The sequence below is a fragment of the Oncorhynchus gorbuscha genome, linkage group LG23, assembly GCF_021184085.1.
Source record: "Oncorhynchus gorbuscha isolate QuinsamMale2020 ecotype Even-year linkage group LG23, OgorEven_v1.0, whole genome shotgun sequence".
Taxonomy (NCBI): Eukaryota; Metazoa; Chordata; class Actinopteri; order Salmoniformes; family Salmonidae; genus Oncorhynchus; species Oncorhynchus gorbuscha.
Window position 1 is genome coordinate 27,859,459 of NC_060195.1, and position 23,400 is coordinate 27,882,858.

Consider the following 23,400-nt stretch of genomic DNA (forward strand, 5'->3'; position numbering starts at 1 on the left):
CTCCCCATACCCCTATGTCTCTCCTCTCCTCTTCCCCTCCTCTCCCCCCCCTAACTCCTTCCTCTCCCCATACCCCTATGTCTCTCCTCTCCTCTTCCCCTCCTCTCCCCTCCCCCTAACTCCTTCCTCTCCCCATACCCCTATGTCTCTCCCTCTCCTCTTCCCCTCCTCTCCCCTCCCCTAACTCCTTCCTCTCCCCATACCCCTATGTCTCTCCTCTCCTCTTCCCCTCCTCTCCCCTCCCCTAACTCCTTCCTCTCCCCATACCCCTATGTCTCTCCTCTCCTCTTCCCCTCCTCTCCCCTCCCCCTAACTCCTTCCTCTCCCCATACCCCTATGTCTCTCCTCTCCTCTTCCCCTCCTCTCCCCCTCCCCTAACTCCCCCTTCCTTCTCCCCATACCCCTATGTCTCTCCTCTCCTCTTCCCCTTCCTCTCCCCTCCCCTAACTCCTTCCTCTCCCCATACCCCTATGTCTCTCCTCTCCTCTTCCCCTCCTCTCTCCTCCCCTAACTCCTTCCTCTCCCCATACCCCTATGTCTCTCCTCTCCTCTTCCCCTCCTCTCCCCTCCCCTAACTCCTTCCTCTCCCCATACCCCTATGTCTCTCCTCTCCTCTCCCCTCCCTCCCCTCCCCTAACACCCTATGTCTCTCTCCCCTCCCCCTAACACCCTTCCCCTCTCCCCTTCCTCTCCCCCCTCTATGTCTCTCCCTCTCCTCTCCCCTCCCCTAACACCCTGCTCTCCCCTCCCCCTAACTCCTTTTTCTCCCCACACCCCTATGTCCCTCCACTCCCCTCCCCCTAACTCCCCTCCTCTCCACCCACCCTAATTCCTTCCACTCCCCCCCCCTAACTACCTCCATCCCCCTCCCCTAACTCTCTCCATCCCCCTCCCCTAACTCCCTCCATTCCCCTCCCCTAACTCACTCCACTCCCCTCCCCCTGACCTACTCCCCTCCCTAACCCTAACTCACTCCACTCCACTCCCCTCGCCTTAACTCTCTGCCCTCCCCCTGACTCTCTCCTCTCCCCTCCCCCTGACTCTTTCTTCTCCCCTCTCCCCACCCCCTGACTCTCTCCCTCTCCCCCTGACTCTCTCTTCTCTCCTCTCTCCTCCGCACTGACTCCCCCCTGACTCTCTCTTCTCTCCTCTCCCCTTCCCCTGACTCTCTCCTCTCCTCTCCCCCACCCCCATGACTCTCCTCCTCTCCCTCTCCCCCTCCCCTGACTCTCTCTCAGTTCTCTCCTCTCCTCTCCCCACCCCCTGACTCTCTCCCCTCCCCCTGACTCTCTCTTATCTCCTCTCCCCACCCCCTGACTCTCTCCTCTCCCCCTCCCCCCCTGACTCTCTCTTATCTCCTCTCTCCTCCCCCTGACTCTCTCCTCTCCCCCTCCCCTGACTCTCTCCTCTCCCCCTCCCCTGACTCTCTCTTCTCTCCTCTCTCCTCCGCACTGACTCTCTCCCCCTGACTCTCTCTTCTCTCCTCTCCCCTTCCCCTGACTCTCTCCTCTCATCTCCCCCACCCCCTGACTCTCTACTCTCCCTCTCCCCCTCCCCCTGACTCTCTCTCTTTTCTCTCCTCTCCTCTCCCCCTCCCCCTGACTCTCTCTCTCTTCTCTCCTCTCCTCTCCCCACCCCCTGACTCTCTCCTCTCCCCTCCCCTGACTCTCTCTTATCTCCTCTCTCTTCTCCCCCTCCCCCTGACTCTCTCTTATCTCCTCTCTCTTCTCCCCCTCCCCTGACTCTCTCTTATCTCCTCTCTCTTCTCTCCCTCCCCTGACTCTCTCTTCTCTTCTCTCCCCTCCCCCTGACTCTCTTTTCTCTCCTCTCCCCTCCCCTGACTCTCTGCCCCTCCCCCTGACTCTCTCTTCTCTTCTCTCCCCTCCCCCTGACTCTCTGCCCCTCCCCTGACTCTCTTTTCTCTCCTCTCCCCTCTCCCTGACTCTCTCCTCTCACCTCCCCTAACTCTCTCCTCTCTGAACATCTATAACACATAGAACATCTATAACACATCTAATTTCAGCTCCGGTTGTTAACTCTATTAGCAAGTTCATTGTTTTAGCGCCTTTTCCATTTTTAGGAACTGCTCTAAAAAAACATTGGCATACTTGTAGTGCTGACACTGTTTTGGGGTGTAGTGAGAGTGAGAGTGCTTCGGAGCGTTGTAGCACTACTGGCCTAAATCGGGGATGTTCTTTGAAAGTTATTTGCTTTGTAGTGATTCTGTGGGCTTTATCTCAATTTGAGCCCAGACGTGTTTAAAAAAAATAGGATGTCATTTGAGCACAGTAGTTATTGATCATCACAATAATAAACCATGATGTTTTTCTCTCTCTCCACTATAATGCATCTTTCCCCTCCACTCGTCCATCCATTCCTTTCCCTGCCCTACTTCTCCACCCTCCATGTCAGGATGCCTGTACAGATGGCCCTTCAGCAGCCTGTCCTCCCAGTGGGGACTGCTGGCATGGGAGCCATTTGGCTCACCATTCTCCACAGTCACAACAGGACCCCAAAAGTCTATTGGCGTCCAGCACTATGCCTGAGGAGAATGAGTAAGGCCAGAGCCGCTTCTGCCAAGTTGAGTGGAGTTAACGCCAACATAGAGAGCGAAAAATTCCAAGCTTATGTCTCAGCGCACTTTCTAACAAACCATAAACCGCCTTCCTTTGTTTGTGGTGTGGGGGATTCAGCTGCAGACAAATGAGTGTATTGTGTTACACATGCACCCATGTAGACACACACACACACACACACACACACACACACACACACACACACACACACACACACACACACACACACACACACACACACACACACACACACACACACACACACACACACACACACACACACACACACACACACACACACACACACACACACACACACACACACACACACACACACACACACACACACACACACACACACACACACACACACACACACAAACTATCAAGTTACCATTGCAGTATTCCATTTCTCCACCCATACGCCACCCATCTTCTTTCTGTGGTAAGGCATATCAGTGAGAGAGAGAGAGAGGCTGAGCATAACATGAACACTTCCCTAAATCCCTCTGTTGAACAGCCACCACCATCCTGGATCAGCCTCATCAATCCCCAGCGTAAACCTCTTTGGGAATATTCTTCCAATAAACACTACCTGGGAGTGTGTGTGTTAGAGGCAACCAGCCGGGCCTACATCCCTGTTATTCAGCATTTCTCCTTTGCTCCATACTCCATCCACCTAACAGGTGTGGCATATCAAGAAACGGCATGAAACGGCATGATCAATACATAGGTGCACCTTGTGTTGAGGATAATAAAGGTCACTCTAAAACTTCTAGTTTTGTCACACAACACAATGCCACAGATGTCACAAGATTTGAAGAAGAGTCCAATTGGCATGCTGACTGCAGGAATGTCCAACAGAGCTGTTAACAGATCATTTAATGTTCATTTCTCTATCATACGCCGCCTACAACGTAGTTAAAGAATTTGGGAGGAAGGATTCTAAGGAGTAATTCTGTCTGTAATAAAGCCCTTGTCATGTTTGTCATTTATTATCATGTCTTGTCCCTGTGCTCCCCATTCTATTCGTTTCCCTCTGCTGGTCTTATTAGGTTCTTTCCCTCTTTCTATCCCTCTCTCTCCCCCTCCCTCTCTCACTCTCTCGCTCTCTCTTCTCTCTATCGTTCCGTTCCTGCTCCCAGCTGTTCCTATTCCCCTAATCATCATTTAGTCTTCCCACACCTGTTCCCGATTCTTTCCCCTGATTGGAGTCCCTATTTATTCCTTTGTGTTCCGTTCCTGTCCCGTCGGTTCCTTGTTTAGTATTCACCGTGCTGTGATTGTGTTTCGCCCTGTCCTGTCGTGTTTTTTGCCTTCATCAGATGCTGCGTGTGAGCAGGTGTCTCTGTCAACTACGGCCTGCGCCTACCCGAAGCGACCTGCAGTCTGTGGCCGCTTCTCTTGTTATTCCCCTCTACAGACTAGAGGATTTCTGTTATTCCCTGTTTGGACTTGAATAAACTCTGTTTCTGTTAAGTCGCTTTTGGGTCCTCTATCACCTGCATGACAGAAGGAACCGACCAAGGAATGGACCCAGCGACTTCAGACGCTCGTTACACTGCCGTCGAGATCCAAGGAGCCATGCTCGGCAGACACGAGCAGGAATTGTCTGCTGCTCGCCATGCCGTGGAGAACCTGGCCGCTCAGGTTTCCGACCTCTCTGGACAGTTCCAGAGTCTCGTCTCGTGCCACCTGTTACTTCCTGGCCTGCCGAGCCTCCAGAACCTAGGGTTAATAACCCACCTTGCTACTCCGGGCAGCCCACTGAGTGCCGCTCCTTTCTCACGCAGTGTGAGATTGTGTTCTCTCTCCAACCCAACACATACTCTAGAGAGAGCTCGGGTTGCTTACGTCATTTCACTCCTTACTGGCCGGGCTCGAGAATGGGGCACAGCTATCTGGGAGGCAAGGGCTGATTGCTCTAACAAGTTCCAGAACTTTAAAGAGGAGATGATTCGGGTTTTTGACCGTTCAGTTTTTGGTAGGGAGGCTTCTAGGGCCCTGGCTTCCTTATGCCAAGGTGAACGGTCCATAACGGATTATTCTATTGAGTTTCGCACTCTTGCTGCCTCTAGTGAGTGGAACGAGCCGGCGCTGCTCGCTCGTTTTCTGGAGGGACTCCACGCAGTGGTTAAGGATGAGATTCTCTCCCGGGAGGTTCCTTCAGATGTGGACTCTTTGATTGCTCTCGCCATCCACATAGAACGACGGGTAGATCTTCGTCACCGGGCTCGTGGAAGAGAGCTCGCATCAACGGTGTTTCCCTGCTCCGCATCGCAACCATCTCCCTCCTCTGGCTTTGAGACTGAGCCCATGCAGCTGGGAGGGATTCGCATCTCGACTAAGGAGAGGGAACGGAGGATCACCAACCGCCTGTGCCTCTATTGCGGAGTTGCTGGACATTTTGTTAATTCATGTCCAGTAAGAGGCCAGAGCCCATCAGTAAGCGGAGGGCTACTGGTGAGCGCTACTACTCTGGTCTCTTCATCTAGATCTTGTACTACTATGTCGGTCCATCTACGCTGGACCGGTTCGGGTGCTACATGCAGTGCCTTGATTGACTCTGGGGCTGAGGGTTGTTTCATGGACGAAGCATGGGTTCGGAAACATAACATTCCTTTCAGACCATTAGACAAGCCTACGCCCATGTTTGCCTTAGATGGTAGTCATCTTCCCAGTATCAAATTTGAGACACTACCTTTAACTCTCACAGTATCTGGTAACCACAGTGAGACTATTTCTTTTTTGATTTTCCGTTCACCGTTTACTCCTGTTGTTTTGGGTCATCCCTGGCTAGTATGTCATAATCCTTCTATTAATTGGTCTAGTAATTCTATCCTATCCTGGAACGTTTCTTGTCATGTGAAGTGTTTAATGTCTGCCATCCCTCCCGTTTCTTCTGTCCCTACTTCTCAGGAGGAACCTGGCGATTTGACAGGAGTGCCGGAGGAATATCATGATCTGCGCACGGTCTTCAGTCGGTCCCGAGCCAACTCCCTTCCTCCTCACCGGTCGTATGATTGTAGTATTGATCTCCTTCCGGGGACCACTCCTCCTCGAGGTAGACTATACTCTCTGTCGGCTCCCGAACGTAAGGCTCTCGAGGATTATTTGTCTGTGTCTCTTGACGCCGGTACCATAGTGCCTTCTTCTTCTCCGGCCGGGGCGGGGTTCTTTTTGTTAAGAAGAAGGACGGTACTCTGCGCCCCTGCGTGGATTATCGAGGGCTGAATGACATAACGGTTAAGAATCGTTATCCGCTTCCCCTTATGTCATCAGCCTTCGAGATTCTGCAGGGAGCCAGGTGCTTTACTAAGTTGGACCTTCGTAACGCTTACCATCTCGTGCGCATCAGAGAGGGGACGAGTGGAAAACGGCGTTTAACACTCCGTTAGGGCATTTTGAGTACCGGGTTCTGCCGTTCGGTCTCGCCAATGCGCCAGCTGTTTTTCAGGCATTAGTTAATGATGTTCTGAGAGACATGCTGAACATCTTTGTTTTTGTCTATCTTGACGATATCCTGATTTTTTCTCCGTCACTCGAGATTCATGTTCAGCACGTTCGACGTGTTCTACAGCGCCTTTTAGAGAATTGTCTCTACGTAAAGGCTGAGAAGTGCTCTTTTCATGTCTCCTCCGTTACTTTTCTCGGTTCCGTTATTTCCGCTGAAGGCATTCAGATGGATTCCGCTAAGGTCCAAGCTGTCAGTGATTGGCCCGTTCCAAGGTCACGTGTCGAGTTGCAGCGCTTTTAGGTTTCGCTAATTTCTATCGGCGTTTCATTCGTAATTTCGGTCAAGTTGCTGCCCCTCTCACAGCTCTTACTTCTGTCAAGACGTGTTTTAAGTGGTCCGGTTCCGCCCAGGGAGCTTTTGATCTTCTAAAAGAACGTTTTACGTCCGCTCCTATCCTCGTTACTCCTGACGTCACTAGACAATTCATTGTCGAGGTTGGCGCTTCAGAGGTAGGCGTGGGAGCCATTCTATCCCAGCGCTTCCAGTCTGACGATAAGGTTCATCCTTGCGCTTATTTTTCTCATCGCCTGTCGCCATCTGAGCGCAACTATGATGTGGGTAACCGTGAACTGCTCGCCATCCGCTTAGCCCTAGGCGAATGGCGACAGTGGTTGGAGGGGGCGACCGTTCCTTTTGTCGTTTGGACAGACCATAAGAACCTTGAGTACATCCGTTCTGCCAAACGACTTAATGCCCGTCAAGCTCGTTGGGCGTTGTTTTTCGCTCGTTTCGAGTTTGTGATTTCTTACCGTCCGGGTAGCAAGAACACCAAGCCTGATGCCTTATCCCGTCTGTTTAGTTCTTCTGTGGCTTCTACTGATCCCGAGGGGATTCTTCCTTATGGGCGTGTTGTCGGGTTAACAGTCTGGGGAATTGAAAGACAGGTTAAGCAAGCACTCACGCACACTGCGTCGCCGCGCGCTTGTCCTAGTAACCTCCTTTTCGTTCCTGTTTCCACTCGTCTGGCTGTTCTTCAGTGGGCTCACTCTGCCAAGTTAGCTGGTCATCCCGGTGTTCGAGGCACTCTTGCGTCTATTCGCCAGCGCTTTTGGTGGCCGACTCAGGAGCGTGACACGCGCCGTTTCGTGGCTGCTTGTTCGGACTGCGCGCAGACTAAGTCGGGTAACTCTCCTCCTGCCGGTCGTCTCAGACCGCTCCCCATTCCTTCTCGACCATGGTCTCACATCGCCTTAGACTTCATTACCGGTCTGCCTTTGTCTGCGGGGAAGACTGTGATTCTTACGGTTGTCGATAGGTTCTCTAAGGCGGCACATTTCATTCCCCTCGCTAAACTTCCTTCCGCTAAGGAGACGGCACAAATCATTATTGAGAATGTATTCAGAATTCATGGCCTCCCGTTAGACGCCGTTTCAGACAGAGGCCCGCAATTCACGTCACAGTTTTGGAGGGAGTTCTGTCGTTTGATTGGTGCGTCCGTCAGTCTCTCTTCCGGGTTTCATCCCCAGTCTAACGGTCAAGCAGAGAGGGCCAATCAGACGATTGGTCGCATACTACGCAGCCTTTCTTTCAGAAACCCTGCGTCTTGGGCAGAACAGCTCCCCTGGGCAGAATACGCTCACAATTCGCTTCCTTCGTCTGCTACCGGGTTATCTCCGTTTCAGAGTAGTCTGGGTTACCAGCCTCCTCTGTTCTCATCCCAGCTTGCCGAGTCCAGCGTTCCCTCCGCTCAAGCGTTTGTCCAACGTTGTGAGCGCACCTGGAGGAGGGTGAGGTCTGCACTTTGCCGTTACAGGGCACAGACGGTGAGAGCCGCCAATAAACGCAGGATTAAGAGTCCAAGGTATTGTTGCGGCCAGAGAGTGTGGCTTTCCACTCGCAACCTTCCTCTTACGACAGCTTCTCGTAAGTTGACTCCGCGGTTCATTGGTCCGTTCCGTGTCTCCCAGGTCGTCAATCCTGTCGCTGTGCGACTGCTTCTTCCGCGACATCTTCGTCGCGTCCATCCTGTCTTCCATGTCTCCTGTGTTAAGCCCTTTCTTCGCACCCCCGTTCGTCTTCCCTCCCCCTCCCGTCCTTGTCGAGCGCACCTATTTACAAGGTACATAAGATCATGGACATGCGTTCTCGGGGACGGGGTCACCAATACTTAGTGGATTGGGAGGGTTACGGTCCTGAGGAGAGGAGTTGGGTTCCGTCTCGGGACGTGCTGGACCGTTCACTCATCGATGATTTCCTCCGTTGCCGCCAGGATTCCTCCTCGAGTGCGCCAGGAGGCGCTCGGTGAGTGGGGGGGTACTGTCATGTTTGTCATTTATTATCATGTCTTGTCCCTGTGCTCCCCATTCTATTCGTTTCCCTCTGCTGGTCTTATTAGGTTCTTTCCCTCTTTCTATCCCTCTCTCTCCCCCTCCCTCTCTCACTCTCTCGCTCTCTCTTCTCTCTATCGTTCCGTTCCTGCTCCCAGCTGTTCCTATTCCCCTAATCATCATTTAGTCTTCCCACACCTGTTCCCGATTCTTTCCCCTGATTGGAGTCCCTATTTATTCCTTTGTGTTCCGTTCCTGTCCCGTCGGTTCCTTGTTTAGTATTCACCGTGCTGTGATTGTGTTTCGCCCTGTCCTGTCGTGTTTTTTGCCTTCATCAGATGCTGCGTGTGAGCAGGTGTCTCTGTCAACTACGGCCTGCGCCTACCCGAAGCGACCTGCAGTCTGTGGCCGCTTCTCTTGTTATTCCCCTCTACAGACTAGAGGATTTCTGTTATTCCCTGTTTGGACTTGAATAAACTCTGTTTCTGTTAAGTCGCTTTTGGGTCCTCTATCACCTGCATGACAGCCCTTTATTTGTGGATAAACTGATTCTGATTGGATGGGCTTGACTCCCCAGTTGGATGTGCTTGACTCCAAGTGGGTGGGCCTTTGCCCTCCCAGGCCCACTCATGGCTGCACCCCTGCCCAGTCATGTGAAACCCATAGATTAGGGCCAAATGTAGTGATTTAAATGGACTGATTTCCTTCTATGAACTGTAACTCAATAAAATGGTTGAAATTGTTACATGTTGCATTTCTATTTTTGTTCAGTAGGGTGGTTCCTCTGTAGCTCAGTTGGTAGAGCATCAGTGCCTGGATAGAATCAATCATTTTGTAGTTACCATAAGATCTTTTGGTGCGAATCAAAAAGGATTGTCAAATGTTCTTTACATTGATTTTGCACAACCATGCAAAAATAATTGCAGGAGAGACAGAGACATGACGAGACAGGAGAGACAGAGACATAATGTGACATAATGTGACATGAGAGACAGAGACATGATGAGGCATGAGAGACAGAGACATGATGTGACATGAGAGACAGAGACATGATGTGACATGAGAGACAGAGACATGATGAGACATGAGAGACAGAGACATGATGAGACATGAGAGACAGAGACATGAGAGACAGACACATGAGAGACAGAGACATGATTAGACAGACACATGAGAGACAGAGACATGATGTGACATGAGAGACAGAGACATGATGTGACATGAGAGACAGAGACATGATGAGACATGAGAGACAGAGACATGATGAGACATGAGAGACAGAGACATAAGGAGACATGAGAGACAGAGACAAGATGAGACATGAGAGACAGAGACATGATGAGACATGAGAGACAGAGACAAGATGAGACATGAGAGACAGAGACAAGATGAGACATGAGAGACAGAGACATGATGTGACATGAGAGACAGAGACAAGATGAGACATGAGAGACAGAGACATGATGAGACATGAGAGACAGAGACAAGATGAGACATGAGAGACAGAGACATGATGTGACACGAGAGAAAGAGACATGAAGAGACATGAGAGACAGAGACATGATGAGACATGAGAGACAGAGACATGATGAGACATGAGAGACAGAGACATGATGAGACATGAGAGACAGAGACATGATGAGACATGAGAGACAGAGACATGATGAGACATGAGAGACAGAGACATGATGTGACATGATGAGACATGAGAGACAGAGACATGATGAGACATGAGAGACAGAGACATGATGAGACATGAGAGACAGAGACATGATGAGACATGAGAGACAGAGACATAAGGAGACATGAGAGACAGAGACAAGATGAGACATGAGAGACAGAGACATGATGTGACACGAGAGAAAGAGACATGAAGAGACATGAGAGACAGAGACATGATGAGACATGAGAGACAGAGACATGATTAGACATGAGAGACAGAGACATGATGTGACATGATGAGACATGAGAGACAGAGACATGATGAGACATGAGAGACAGAGACATGATGAGACATGAGAGACAGAGACATGATGAGACATGAGAGACAGAGACATAAGGAGACATGAGAGACAGAGACAAGATGAGACATGAGAGACAGAGACATGATGTGACACGAGAGAAAGAGACATGAAGAGACATGAGAGACAGAGACATGATGAGACATGAGAGACAGAGACATGATTAGACATGAGAGACAGAGACATGATGTGACATGATGAGACATGAGAGACAGAGACATGATGTGACATGATGAGACATGAGAGACAGAGACATGATTAGACATGAGAGACAGAGACATGATGTGACATGATGAGACATGAGAGACAGAGACATGATGAGACATGAGAGACAGAGACATGATGTGACATGAGAGACAGAGACATGATGAGACATGAGAGACAGAGACATGATTAGACATGAGAGACAGAGACATGATGTGACATGATGAGACATGAGAGACAGAGACATGATGTGACATGAGAGACAGAGACATGATGAGACATGAGAGACAGAGACATGATGTGACATGATGAGACATGAGAGACAGAGACATGATGAGACATGAGAGACAGAGACATGATGTGACATGAGAGACAGAGACATGATGTGACATGAGAGACAGAGACATGATGTGACATGAGAGACAGAGACATGATGTGACATGAGAGACAGAGACATGATGAGACATGAGAGACAGAGACATGATGTGACATGAGAGACAGAGACATGATGTGACATGAGAGACAGAGACATGATGAGACATGAGAGACAGAGACATGATTAGACATGAGAGACAGAGACATGATGTGACATGATGAGACATGAGAGACAGAGACATGATGTGACATGAGAGACAGAGACATGATGTGACATGAGAGACAGAGACATGATGAGACATGAGAGACAGAGACATGATGAGACATGAGAGACAGAGACATGATTAGACATGAGAGACAGAGACATGATGTGACATGATGAGACATGAGAGACAGAGACATGATGAGACATGAGAGACAGAGACATAATGTGACATGAGAGACAGAGACAAGATGAGACATGAGAGACAGAGACATGATGAGACATGAGAGAAAGAGACATGATGTGACATGATGAGACATGAGAGACAGAGACATGATGTGACATGAGAGACAGAGACATGATGAGACATGAGAGACAGAAACATAATGAGACATGAGAGACAGAGACATGAGAGACAGAGACATGATGAGACATGAGAGACAGAGACATGAGAGACAGAGACATGATGAGACATGAGAGACAGAGACATGATGAGACATGAGAGACAGAAACATAATGAGACATGAGAGACAGAGACATGAGAGACAGAGACATGATGTGACATGAGAGACAGAGATATGATGAGACATGAGAGACAGAGACATGAGAGACAGAGACATGATGAGACATGAGAGACAGAGACATGAGAGACAGAGACATGATGAGACATGAGAGACAGAGACATGAGAGACATGATGAGACAGAAACATGAAAGACAGAGACATGAGAGACAGAGATATGATGAGACATGAGAGACAGAGACATGAGAGACAGAGACATGATGAGACATGAGAGACAGAGACATGATGAGACATGAGAGACAGAAACATAATGAGACATGAGAGACAGAGACATGAGAGACAGAGACATGATGAGACATGAGAGACAGAGACATGATGAGACATGAGAGACAGAAACATAATGAGACATGAGAGACAGAGACATGAGAGACAGAGACATGATGAGACATGAGAGACAGAGACATGATGAGACATGAGAGACAGAAACATAATGAGACATGAGAGACAGAGACATGAGAGACAGAGACATGATGAGACATGAGAGACAGAGACATGAGAGACAGAGACATGATGAGACATGAGAGACAGAAACATAATGAGACATGAGAGACAGAGACATGAGAGACAGAGACATGATGAGACATGAGAGACAGAGACATGAGAGACAGAGACATGATGAGACATGAGAGACAGAGACATGATGAGACATGAGAGACAGAAACATAATGAGACATGAGAGACAGAGACATGATGTGACATGAGAGACAGAGATATGATGAGACATGAGAGACAGAGACATGAGAGACAGAGACATGATGAGACATGAGAGACAGAGACATGATGAGACATGAGAGACAGAGACATGAGAGACATGATGAGACAGAAACATGAAAGACAGAGACATGAGAGACAGAGACATGATGAGACATGATAGACAGAGACATGATGATACATGAGAGACAGAAACATGATGAGACAGAGACATGATGTGACATGAGAGATAGAGACATGATGAGACATGAGAGACAGAGACATTGTGACTGAAGCACAACGAGTGTGTTTTGGATCTGTCCAAGCCATGTATTTTGATTACTTAAAACAACAATCACCAGACAGACTAACAGCCCAGCCCGACTCTGTGTTTACCACTCAGACACACTCAGACCCTGAATACACACTACCCACCATGACCCTTTAGACACACTCAGACCCTGAATACACACTACCCACCATGACCCTTTAGACACACTCAGACCCTGAATACACACTACCCACCATGACCCTTTAGACACACTCAGACCATGAATACACACTACCCACCATGACCCTTTAGACACACTCAGACCCTGAATACACACTACCCACCATGACCCTTTAGACACACTCAGACCCTGAATACACACTACCCAACATGACCCTTTAGACACACTCAGACCCTGAATACACACTACCCAACATGACCCTTTAGACACACTCAGACCCTGAATACACACTACCCACCATGACCCTTTAGACACACCCAGACCCTGAATACACACTACCCACCATGACCCTTTAGACACACTCAGACCCTGAATACACACTACCCACCATGACCCTTTAGACACACTCAGACCCTGAATACACACTACCCACCATGACCCTTTAGACACACTCAGACCCTGAATACACACTACCCACCATGACCCTTTAGACACACTCAGACCCTGAATACACACTACCCACCATGACCCTTTAGACACACTCAGACCATGAATACACACTACCCACCATGACCCTTTAGACACACTCAGACCCTGAATACACACTACCCACCATGACCCTTTAGACACACTCAGACCCTGAATACACACTACCCACCATGACCCTTTAGACACACTCAGACCCTGAATACACACTACCCACCATGACACTTTAGACACACTTAGACCCTGAATACACACTACCCACCATGACCCTTTAGACACACTCAGACCATGAATACACACTACCCACCATGACCCTTTAGACACACTCAGACCCTGAATACACACTACCCACCATGACCCTTTAGACACACTCAGACCCTGAATACACACTACCCACCATGACCCTTTAGACACACTCAGACCCTGAATACACACTACCCACCATGACCCTTTAGACACAATACCCACCATGACCCTTTAGACACACTCAGACCCTGAATACACACTACCCACCATGACCCTTTAGACACACTCAGACCCTGAATACACACTACCCACCATGACCCTTTAGACACACTCAGACCATGAATACACACTACCCACCATTACCCTTTAGACACACTCAGACCCTGAATACACACTACCCACCATGACCCTTTAGACACACTCAGACCATGAATACACACTACCCACCATGACCCTTTAGACACACTCAGACCCTGAATACACACTACCCACCATGACCCTTTAGACACACTCAGACCCTGAATACACACTACCCACCATGACCCTTTAGACACACTCAGACCCTGAATACACACTACCCACCATGACCCTTTAGACACACTCAGACCCTGAATACACACTACCCACCATGACACTTTAGACACACTTAGACCCTGAATACACACTACCCACCATGACCCTTTAGACACACTCAGACCATGAATACACACTACCCACCATGACCCTTTAGACACACTCAGACCCTGAATACACACTACCCACCATGACCCTTTAGACACACTCAGACCCTGAATACACACTACCCACCATGACCTTTTAGACACACTCAGACCCTGAATACACACTACCCACCATGATCCTTTAGACACACTCAGACCCTGAATACACACTACCCACCATGACCCTTTAGACACACTCAGACCCTGAATACACACTACCCACCATGACCCTTTAGACACACTCAGACCCTGAATACACACTACCCACCATGACCCTTTAGACACACTCAGACCCTGAATACACACTACCCACCATGACCCTTTAGACACACTCAGACCATGAATACACACTACCCAACATGACCCTTTAGACACACTCAGACCCTGAATACACACTACCCACCATGACCCTTTAGACACACTCAGACCCTGAATACACACTACCCACCATGACCCTTTAGACACACTCAGACCATGAATACACACTACCCAACATGACCCTTTAGACACACTCAGACCCTGAATACACACTACCCACCATGACCCTTTAGACACACTCAGACCCTGAATACACACTACCCACCATGACCCTTTAGACAAACTCAGACCATGAATACACACTACCCACCATGACCCTTTAGACACACTCAGACCCTGAATACACACTACCCACCATGACCCTTTAGACACACTCAGACCCTGAATACACACTACCCACCATGACCCTTTAGACACACTCAGACCCTGAATACACACTACCCACCATGACCCTTTAGACACACTCAGACCCTGAATACACACTACCCACCATGACCCTTTAGACACACTCAGACCCTGAATACACACTACCCACCATGACCCTTTAGACACACTCAGACCATGAATATACAATACCCACCATGACCCTTTAGACACACTCAGACCCTGAATACACACTACCCACCATGACCCTTTAGACACACTCAGACCCTGAATACACACTACCCACCATGACCCTTTAGACACACTCAGACCCTGAATACACACTACCCACCATGACCCTTTAGACACACTCAGACCCTGAATACACACTACCCACCATGACCCTTTAGACACACTCAGACCATGAGAACACACTACCCACCATGACCCTTAAGACACACTCAGACCATGAGAACACACTACCCACCATGACCCTTAAGACACACTCAGACCCTGAATACACACTACCCACCATGACCCTTTAGACACACTCAGACCCTGAATACACACTACCCAACATGACCCTTTAGACACACCCAGACCCTGAATACACACTACCCACCATGACCCTTTAGACACACTCAGACCCTGAATACACACTACCCAACATGATCTCACATTCTGGGCTGTGGCAAGCCCCTTTCCATTTCACGTTACGTCAAAGTAAATTATGCCCTTGTTAGGCGCACACCTGTTTCTCTCTCTAGACTGGGCCTGGATTGGAGGATTGGGGCACGTGGTGCAGGAGTCCACCAGGGAGAGGTTGAATGACTACCCTGGCCATGGTGACTCACAGGAACCCTTATCAAAGAGGAACTTGAGCCCTCAGAGCCTGTGTCCACAAAGCGCTTCAGAGTTGGACTGCTGATCTAGAGTCTGTTCATATAATCTTATTATTATCTGAAAGGCAAAACTGATCCTAGAACAGCACTCTTACTCTGAGATGCTTTGTGGATACGGGCCCAGGTTTCACTTTACAACTTTAAAGTGAAACTACGTCAAAAAAGAAACGTCCTCTCACTGTCAACTGCATTTATTTTCAGCAAACTTAACATGTGTAAATATTTGTATGAACATAACAAGATTCAACAACTGAGACATAAACTGAACAAGTTCCACAGACATGTGACTAACAGAATGGAGGGTCATGTCAGGATGAGCGTGCAGGAAGGGTACCACATGAGGGAGGAGTTTGTCTTCCCTGTAACGCACAGCGTTGAGAATGCCTGCAATGACAACAAGCTCAGTCCGATGATGCTGTGACACACCACCACAGACCATGACGGACCCTCCACCTCCAAATCGATCCCTCTCCAGAGTACAGACCTCGGTGTAACGTTCATTCCTTCAACGATAAACGCCAATCCGACCATCACCCTTGGTGAGACAAAACCGCGACTCATCAGTGAAGAGCATTTTCTGCCTGTCCTGTCTGGTCCAGCGACGGTGGGTTTGTGCCCATACGTGACGTTGTTGCCGGTGATGTCTGGTGAAGACCTGCCTTACATACAATAGGCCTACAAGCCCTCAGTCCAGCCTCTCTCAGCCTATTGCGGACAGTCTAAGCACTGATTGAGGGATTGTGCGTTCCTGGTGTAACTTGGGCAGTTGTTGTTACCATCCTGTACCTGTCCCGCAGATGTGATGTTCGGATGTACCAATCCTGTGCAGGTGTTGTTACACGTGGTCTGCCACTGCGAAGACAATCAGCTGTCCGTCCTGTCTCTCTGTAGCGCTGTCTTAGGCATCTCACAGTATGGACATTGCAATTTATTGCCCTGACCACATCTGCAGTCCTCATGCCTCCTTGCCGCAGGCCTAAGGCAAGTTTGCGCAGATGAACAGGGACCCTGGGTATCATTCTTTTGGTGTTTTTCAGAGTCAGTAGAAAGGCCTCTTTAGTTTCATAACTGTGACCTTAATTGCATACTGTCTGTAAGCTATTAGTGTCTTAATGACCGTTCCACAAGTGCATGTTCATTAATTGTTTAGGTTTCATTGAACAAGCATTGGAAACAGTGTTTAAACCCTTTACAATGAAGATCTGTGAAGATATTTGGATTTTTACGAATTATCTTTGAAAGACAGGGTCCTGGAAAAGGGACGTTTCTTTTTGCTGAGTTTCATTGCAGAGAGTGCATAGAGCGACATCGTGTTGGTAAATGGATGAGTGTGTTAACAGTAAGAAGCTCAAGTTCATGGCAGTAGAGGAGAGGAGCCTCAGAAGACCACTTTCATTTTCCCCTATGACGCACTTACTTCAATAAATGTGAGCCATTGTGAGAGAGGACACAAAGGTAAGGGTTTCTGCCCTTTTCCCAAGGTGTCATCAGAGAGATGGAGAGATTGAGAGAGAGAGAGAGTTAAATACAAAGAGTGAAAGAGAGCAGAATAGGCCTAGGGCTACATGCAGGGTTCTGGTGGTTAGAGAAGGCTACATGCAGGGGTCTGGTGGTTAGAGAAGGCTACATGCAAGGTTCTGGTGGTTAGAGAAGGCTACATGCAGGGTTCTGGTGGTTAGAGAAGGCTACATGCAGGGTTCTGGTGGTTAGAGAAGGCTACATGCAGGGTTCTGGTGGTTAGAGAAGGCTACATGCAGGGGTCTGGTGGTTAGAGAAGGCTACATGCAGGGTTCTGGTGGTTAGAGAAAGCTACAAGCAGGGGTCTGGTGGTTAGAGAAGGCTACATGCAGGGGTCTGGTGGTTATAGAAGGCTACATGCAGGGTTCTGGTGGTTAGAGAAGGCTACATGCAGGGGTCTGGTGGTTAGAGAAGGCTACATGCAGGGTTCTGGTGGTTAGAGAAGGCTTACATGCAAGGTTCTGGTGGTTAGAGAAGGCTACATGCAGGGGTCTGGTGGTTAGAGAAGGCTACATGCAGGGTTCTGGTGGTTAGAGAAGGCTACATGCAGGGGTCTGGTGATAGAGAAGGCTACATGCAGGGGTCTGGTGGTTAGAGAAGGCTACATGCAGGGTTCTGGTGGTTAGAGAAGGTTGCATGCAGGGGTCTGGTGGTTAGAAAAGGCTACATGCAGGGGTCTGGTGGTTAGAGAAGGCTACATGCAGGGGTCTGGTGGTAAGAGTGCTGGCTACATGCAGGGGTCTGGTGGTTAGAGAGCTGGCTACATGCAGAGGTCTGGTGGTTAGAGAGCTGGCTACATGCAGGGGTCTGTTGGTTAGATAAGGCTACATGCAGGGGTCTGTTGGTTAGATAAGGCTACATGCAGAGGTCTGGTGGTTAGAGAGCTGGCTACATGCAGAGGTCTGGTGGTTAGAGAGCTGGCTACATGCAGGGGTCTGGTGGTTAGATAAGGCTACATGCAGGGGTCTGGTGGTTATAGAAGGCTACATGCAGGGGTCTGGTGGTTAGAGAGCTGGCTACATGCAGGGTTCTGGTGGTTAGAGAAGGCTACATGCAGGGTTCTGGTGGTTAGAGAAGGCTACATGCAGGGTTCTGGTGGTTAGAGAAGGCTACATGCAAGGTTCTGGTGGTTAGAGAAGGCTACATGCAGGGGTCTGGTGGTTAAAGAAGGCTACATGCAGGGGTCTGGTGGTTAGAGAAGGCTACATGCAGAGGTCTGGTGGTTAGAGAGCTGGCTACATGCAGAGGTCTGGTGGTTAGAGAGCTGGCTACATGCAGGGGTCTGGTGGTTAGATAAGGCTACATGCAGGGGTCTGGTGGTTAGATAAGGCTACATGCAGGGGTCTGGTGGTTAGATAAGGCTACATGCAGAGGTCTGGTGGTTAGAGAGCTGGCTACATGCAGAGGTCTGGTGGTTAGAGAGCTGGCTACATGCAGGGGTCTGGTGGTTATAGAAGGCTACATGCAGGGGTCTGGTGGTTAGAGAGCTGGCTACATGCAGGGTTCTGGTGGTTAGAGAAGGCTACATGCAGGGTTCTGGTGGTTAGAGAAGGCTACATGCAGGGTTCTGGTGGTTAGAGAAGGCTACATGCAAGGTTCTGGTGGTTAGAGAAGGCTACATGCAGGGGTCTGGTGGTTAAAGAAGGCTACATGCAGGGGTCTGGTGGTTAGAGAAGGCTACATGCAGGGGTCTGGTGGTTAGAGAAGGCTACATGCAGGGGTCTGGTGGTTAGAGAAGGCTACATGCAGGGTTCTGGTGGTTAGAGAAGGCTACATGCAAGGTTCTGGTGGTTAGAGAAGGCTACATGCAGGGGTCTGGTGGTTAGAGAAGGCTACATGCAGGGGTCTGGTGGTTAGAGCATCTCTGTGTGAAAAGATCAGCTACAGTAGCATTAGATCTTCTGGGGAGGATCTCTCAGGCTGGAGCTCCATGCTGCCTGCGTGTTTAGGGGAGGGTGGGAAACATGAACCCCCTCACTCCCCCTCAGACCCTCGGGTCCTGGGAGGAGCAGGGTGGAGGCGAGGGGTGGAGGGGACTGTAGATGAGGGTGTGGGAAAGTTGTAGCAGGGCTAATGCTTTTGGTGTGGATGTCAGCCAGAAGGTCTTGAGTGTCTCTGCCCACCTAACAGGTTTTATATGCCTAGTATAATCATAATACCTCATAGGGGACCCATCCATGCACTACAAACTCAAATACATTCTGTATCAAGGAATCCATCATTTATAGATTATGACAGAGTGAATGTGTGTTCAGTGAGAGGTGGCTGAGGCTCTGTAAAAAGTTGGGATACTGTTCGTATTCACAATGAAATGAAAATGATAGGTAACATGCCACTGGGGCCACATCTCCAACATGTTTCCTACTCTAGTACCCCTATATGGTTTGAATATTCAATAACTGTTGATTTATGACTATTACGATATAGAGAATACATTTGCCTACCTGGGATACACACGTCCCTCAGAAGCTCTCTACGAAATCATCCTACACACGTGGGAAATTTACGCAGGGGCTATGATGATCTTCAGACCTCAAAACATAAGCTGTACACTAGGCTACACTATACGAATATAATTCTAACAAAATAATGGTGTAAGTCCAGGAACTGATAAATAGCATTTAGCCTACTATGCTACTAGTGCTGTGAAGAGCAGAATAGTAACACCCTGTTTGAGGAAGTAGTCGCGTTTACAATGTATCCCCGCAAGGTTAATGATTACACAGAGGCAAGATAAGAAAGGTAAATTTAGCATACAAGCCATGTCGTTTAAATGGAATGAATTTACATTATTTAGGGCAGCTGTGTATTTCTTACTCTTTCCTCATGTTACCTTATTGCTGTTGCTCTAAGATGGAAACTCAGCGGGAATGTGCATAAACAGAGGACAAACATAGGTACATGGTAAGGATTTAAGAATGTACATTTTTGAAGTATTAACTGCATATTGAGTAGGAGACAGGAGCTTCATTTAAAAGAACTCGAGTCCGCTCTCAACTCTGTGGATGATATCATCGTGTAGTTGAGGTCGTTGCCAACACTGACTCATACTGTCAGGGGGTTTCTGATCCTAACATGGCAGTAGAGGCAACGTGACCAGTGTAGTAGATCCAATGAGATGCTGCTCGGAATTATTATATATAGGTAAACATTGACCAGCACTGCAGAACACTCTGCACAACAATGGCTGTGTAATCTATTGAAACATTTGCATAATACTACAAAGTACATTTTTTTTATTAGAGATTGAGAATGTACTCTCCTACTTATTTTATTTGGATGGTGAAGCTAAAACGTTTAATTGGGCTCTATACTCCAATATTTTGGATTTGAGATAAAATGTTATGATATTTATGCCTCTAAAAACTTACCACTTATCATTATTCACGATTCACGATTCATTCATGATTATCCGTAATCATGGGAACATCCACATTAATGTCGAAGTGTTCAGAAACAGTAATCAGTGACTCCAAAATGTGACGAGATTACATAAAGTGCTTTAATTCCTAAACGATAAAACATATTTATGAAAATACCCTCAAATAAAAAGTGACATTCCGTACCGTCACCTCGTATAAATCATTTGATCTCAAATCCAAAATGCTGGAGCATAGAGCCAAATCAAACGTTTTAACTTCACGCAACAAATACATATGTATGCTATAGGGAGTGTAGTTACTGCCAACAATCACAAGTGAATTTAAGCTTCAGTCGTGCACTATATTTTTTCCTGACAGCATGTTGACGTGTTAATGCTCTGTCGTTGATTGGATCGACAAAGATTGACATATGCCAAAAGCATATTTGAATGCAGATCAAATAAATTCTTAAACACTCTCACGCACATACGCACACACAAACACACATGTGTGAATGAAATTGAAATCGATTATTCTGCTTATCACATAGTAACCTCGCTTCACTTACCAGTTCTAGACACTGTCCCCCATCTTCGCTCTTGGTGAGTATTCCCTGTATTATATTAATTCTACACTTCTGCTAATCCAAAAATCATTGGGGGAAAAATATATTATGCAAAAATACACTATAACACAACAAAAGTAAGATCCAAGGAAGCTGATTTGTGTTAAACCACAATGGAATGACGTTAGGGTCTACTCAGGGCAATGTATTGGTTTACAGTAGCACATATATTCGTGTGATCATTCACTCGTCTTCATCTTCTAAAACGCCCTTATTCTTGAGCAAGATCTGTAACCTTCACAGAAAAATACGCGTAAAATAAACCCCAACTGAAAACCAGGTGTCTCTTCGTTCACGGAAAGTCCCTTCACTGTTCATATAGTGTCTTCAACGCGCAACAAAGGTGTGGTAATGTACCAGCTCATTTAAAAAAATACAATCACGGATGTCCAGTCCAGTCTGTGTCCACGGCCAGACAACCCCGAGAGTGACAGGCTACAGCAGGGCTGGTCAGCGCATCAGACGTTCTCACAGAGCGGGCAGAGAGGAGAGGGAACTAACGACGATGAATAGAGAAATCCAATATCCTCAGCAAACAAGTCACCCGCGAGTCTCTCTCTCTCTCTCTCTCTCTCTCTCTCTCTCTCTCTCTCTCTCTCTCTCTCTCTCTCTCTCTCTCTCTCTCTCTCTCTCTCTCTCTCTCAATACACACACCTATCTACACGAGTCCTCATCTCCGCCTCTCTCAACATAAGCCTACTCGGCCTCCAGTAAGCAATTTCTTCCATCCTATATATTTATTGATATTGTGAATTAAGCGTTTGATTCACTGCATGAATAGGTCATAGCACATGTATAGAACATCAAAGCACATGTATAGAATTTCATTTTTTGCCTTTGTATTTACACACACTCTTTAATAAAACAATGACACAATTCATTTTAATATTATTTGTTAATTATTTACTGATTTGACAATTAGTCACTGTTGTCAAGTTGAGTTTATGAGTGTGATGATACACTACATGACCAAAAGTATGTGGACGCCTGCTAGTCGAACATCTCATTCCAAAACCATGGGCATTAATTAATATGGAGTTGGTCCCCCTTTGCTGCTATAACTGCCTCCACTCTTCTGTGAATGCTTTCCACTAGATGTTGGAACATTGCTGCGGGTACTTGCTTCCATTCAGCCATAAATGCATTAGTGAGGTCTGGCTCGCAGTCAGCATTCCAATTCATTTCAAATGTGATTGATGGGGTTGAGGTCAGGGCTCTGTGCAGGCCAGTCAAGTTCTTCCACACCAATCTCAATAAACCATTTTTGTATGGACCTCGCTTTGTACATAGGGGCACTGTCATGCTGCAACAGGAAAGGATAGAGAGACTGTCATGCTGCATCCCCATGCATCCCCATTTCCCAAACTTTTGCTACAAAGTTGGAAGCACAGAATTGTCTAGAATGTTGTCGTGAGTTGACCTTAACATTCATCTGAAGACTGTTATTTATCTAATCAACTAACTATGTTTCATTGTTGCCGATTAAATTAATCATGTAACGATTACCTCATTATGATCTTGAGCGACTTGTCGTGTAATCCTGAACAGAACTACAGAGTTGATTGTTCCTTCCATTCGCTCTTGAAGATGCTTTTTTGAAGATAGGCTAGCCAGCTGTATCGATGGTTCCCAAATGGGGTGATGATGGATGCGTAATAAGATGGTTTGAGCACAGTAACAGGATGGTCCTACTTAAATTTGCTTTCTAAGATACTTTACTTAGGACAGCTAATCAGCCATACCAGCGATTGTCTGGCGGTTGAGTTTATCGTCTCCACCTCGCGTTGGTCCGCTGTGTTAAATTCTTAATCATTCATTTTGCTGACACACTCTCTGACCTCACGTTGGGGTGGTGACTACTCACTGTGCAAAGTTATGGATAACAATGATCTCTTATAATTTATCAAATCATATCCCTCTTCTAACAAAAACACTTTCATCATTTTTCATATTACATGCACAACCCATGGTATGGA

General features: G+C 47.7%; 1 protein-coding gene across 3 annotated transcripts in view; it reads right to left on the reverse strand.

Moving 5' to 3' along the window:
* LOC124010977 (ras-GEF domain-containing family member 1C-like) overlaps window positions 1-21,962 on the reverse strand; it is a 290,823-nt gene extending 268,861 nt beyond the window's left edge. For 2 of the 3 annotated variants that reach the window (XM_046323838.1, XM_046323836.1), the window contains exon 1: window positions 21,368-21,962. The gene's annotated coding sequence lies outside the window, so the exon portion shown is untranslated. Of the gene's footprint in view, window positions 1-19,881; window positions 20,001-21,367 lie in introns of those variants that run through there. The other variant, XM_046323837.1, reaches the window with a different exon arrangement.
* Between the last annotated feature and the right edge of the window lie 1,438 nt (window positions 21,963-23,400).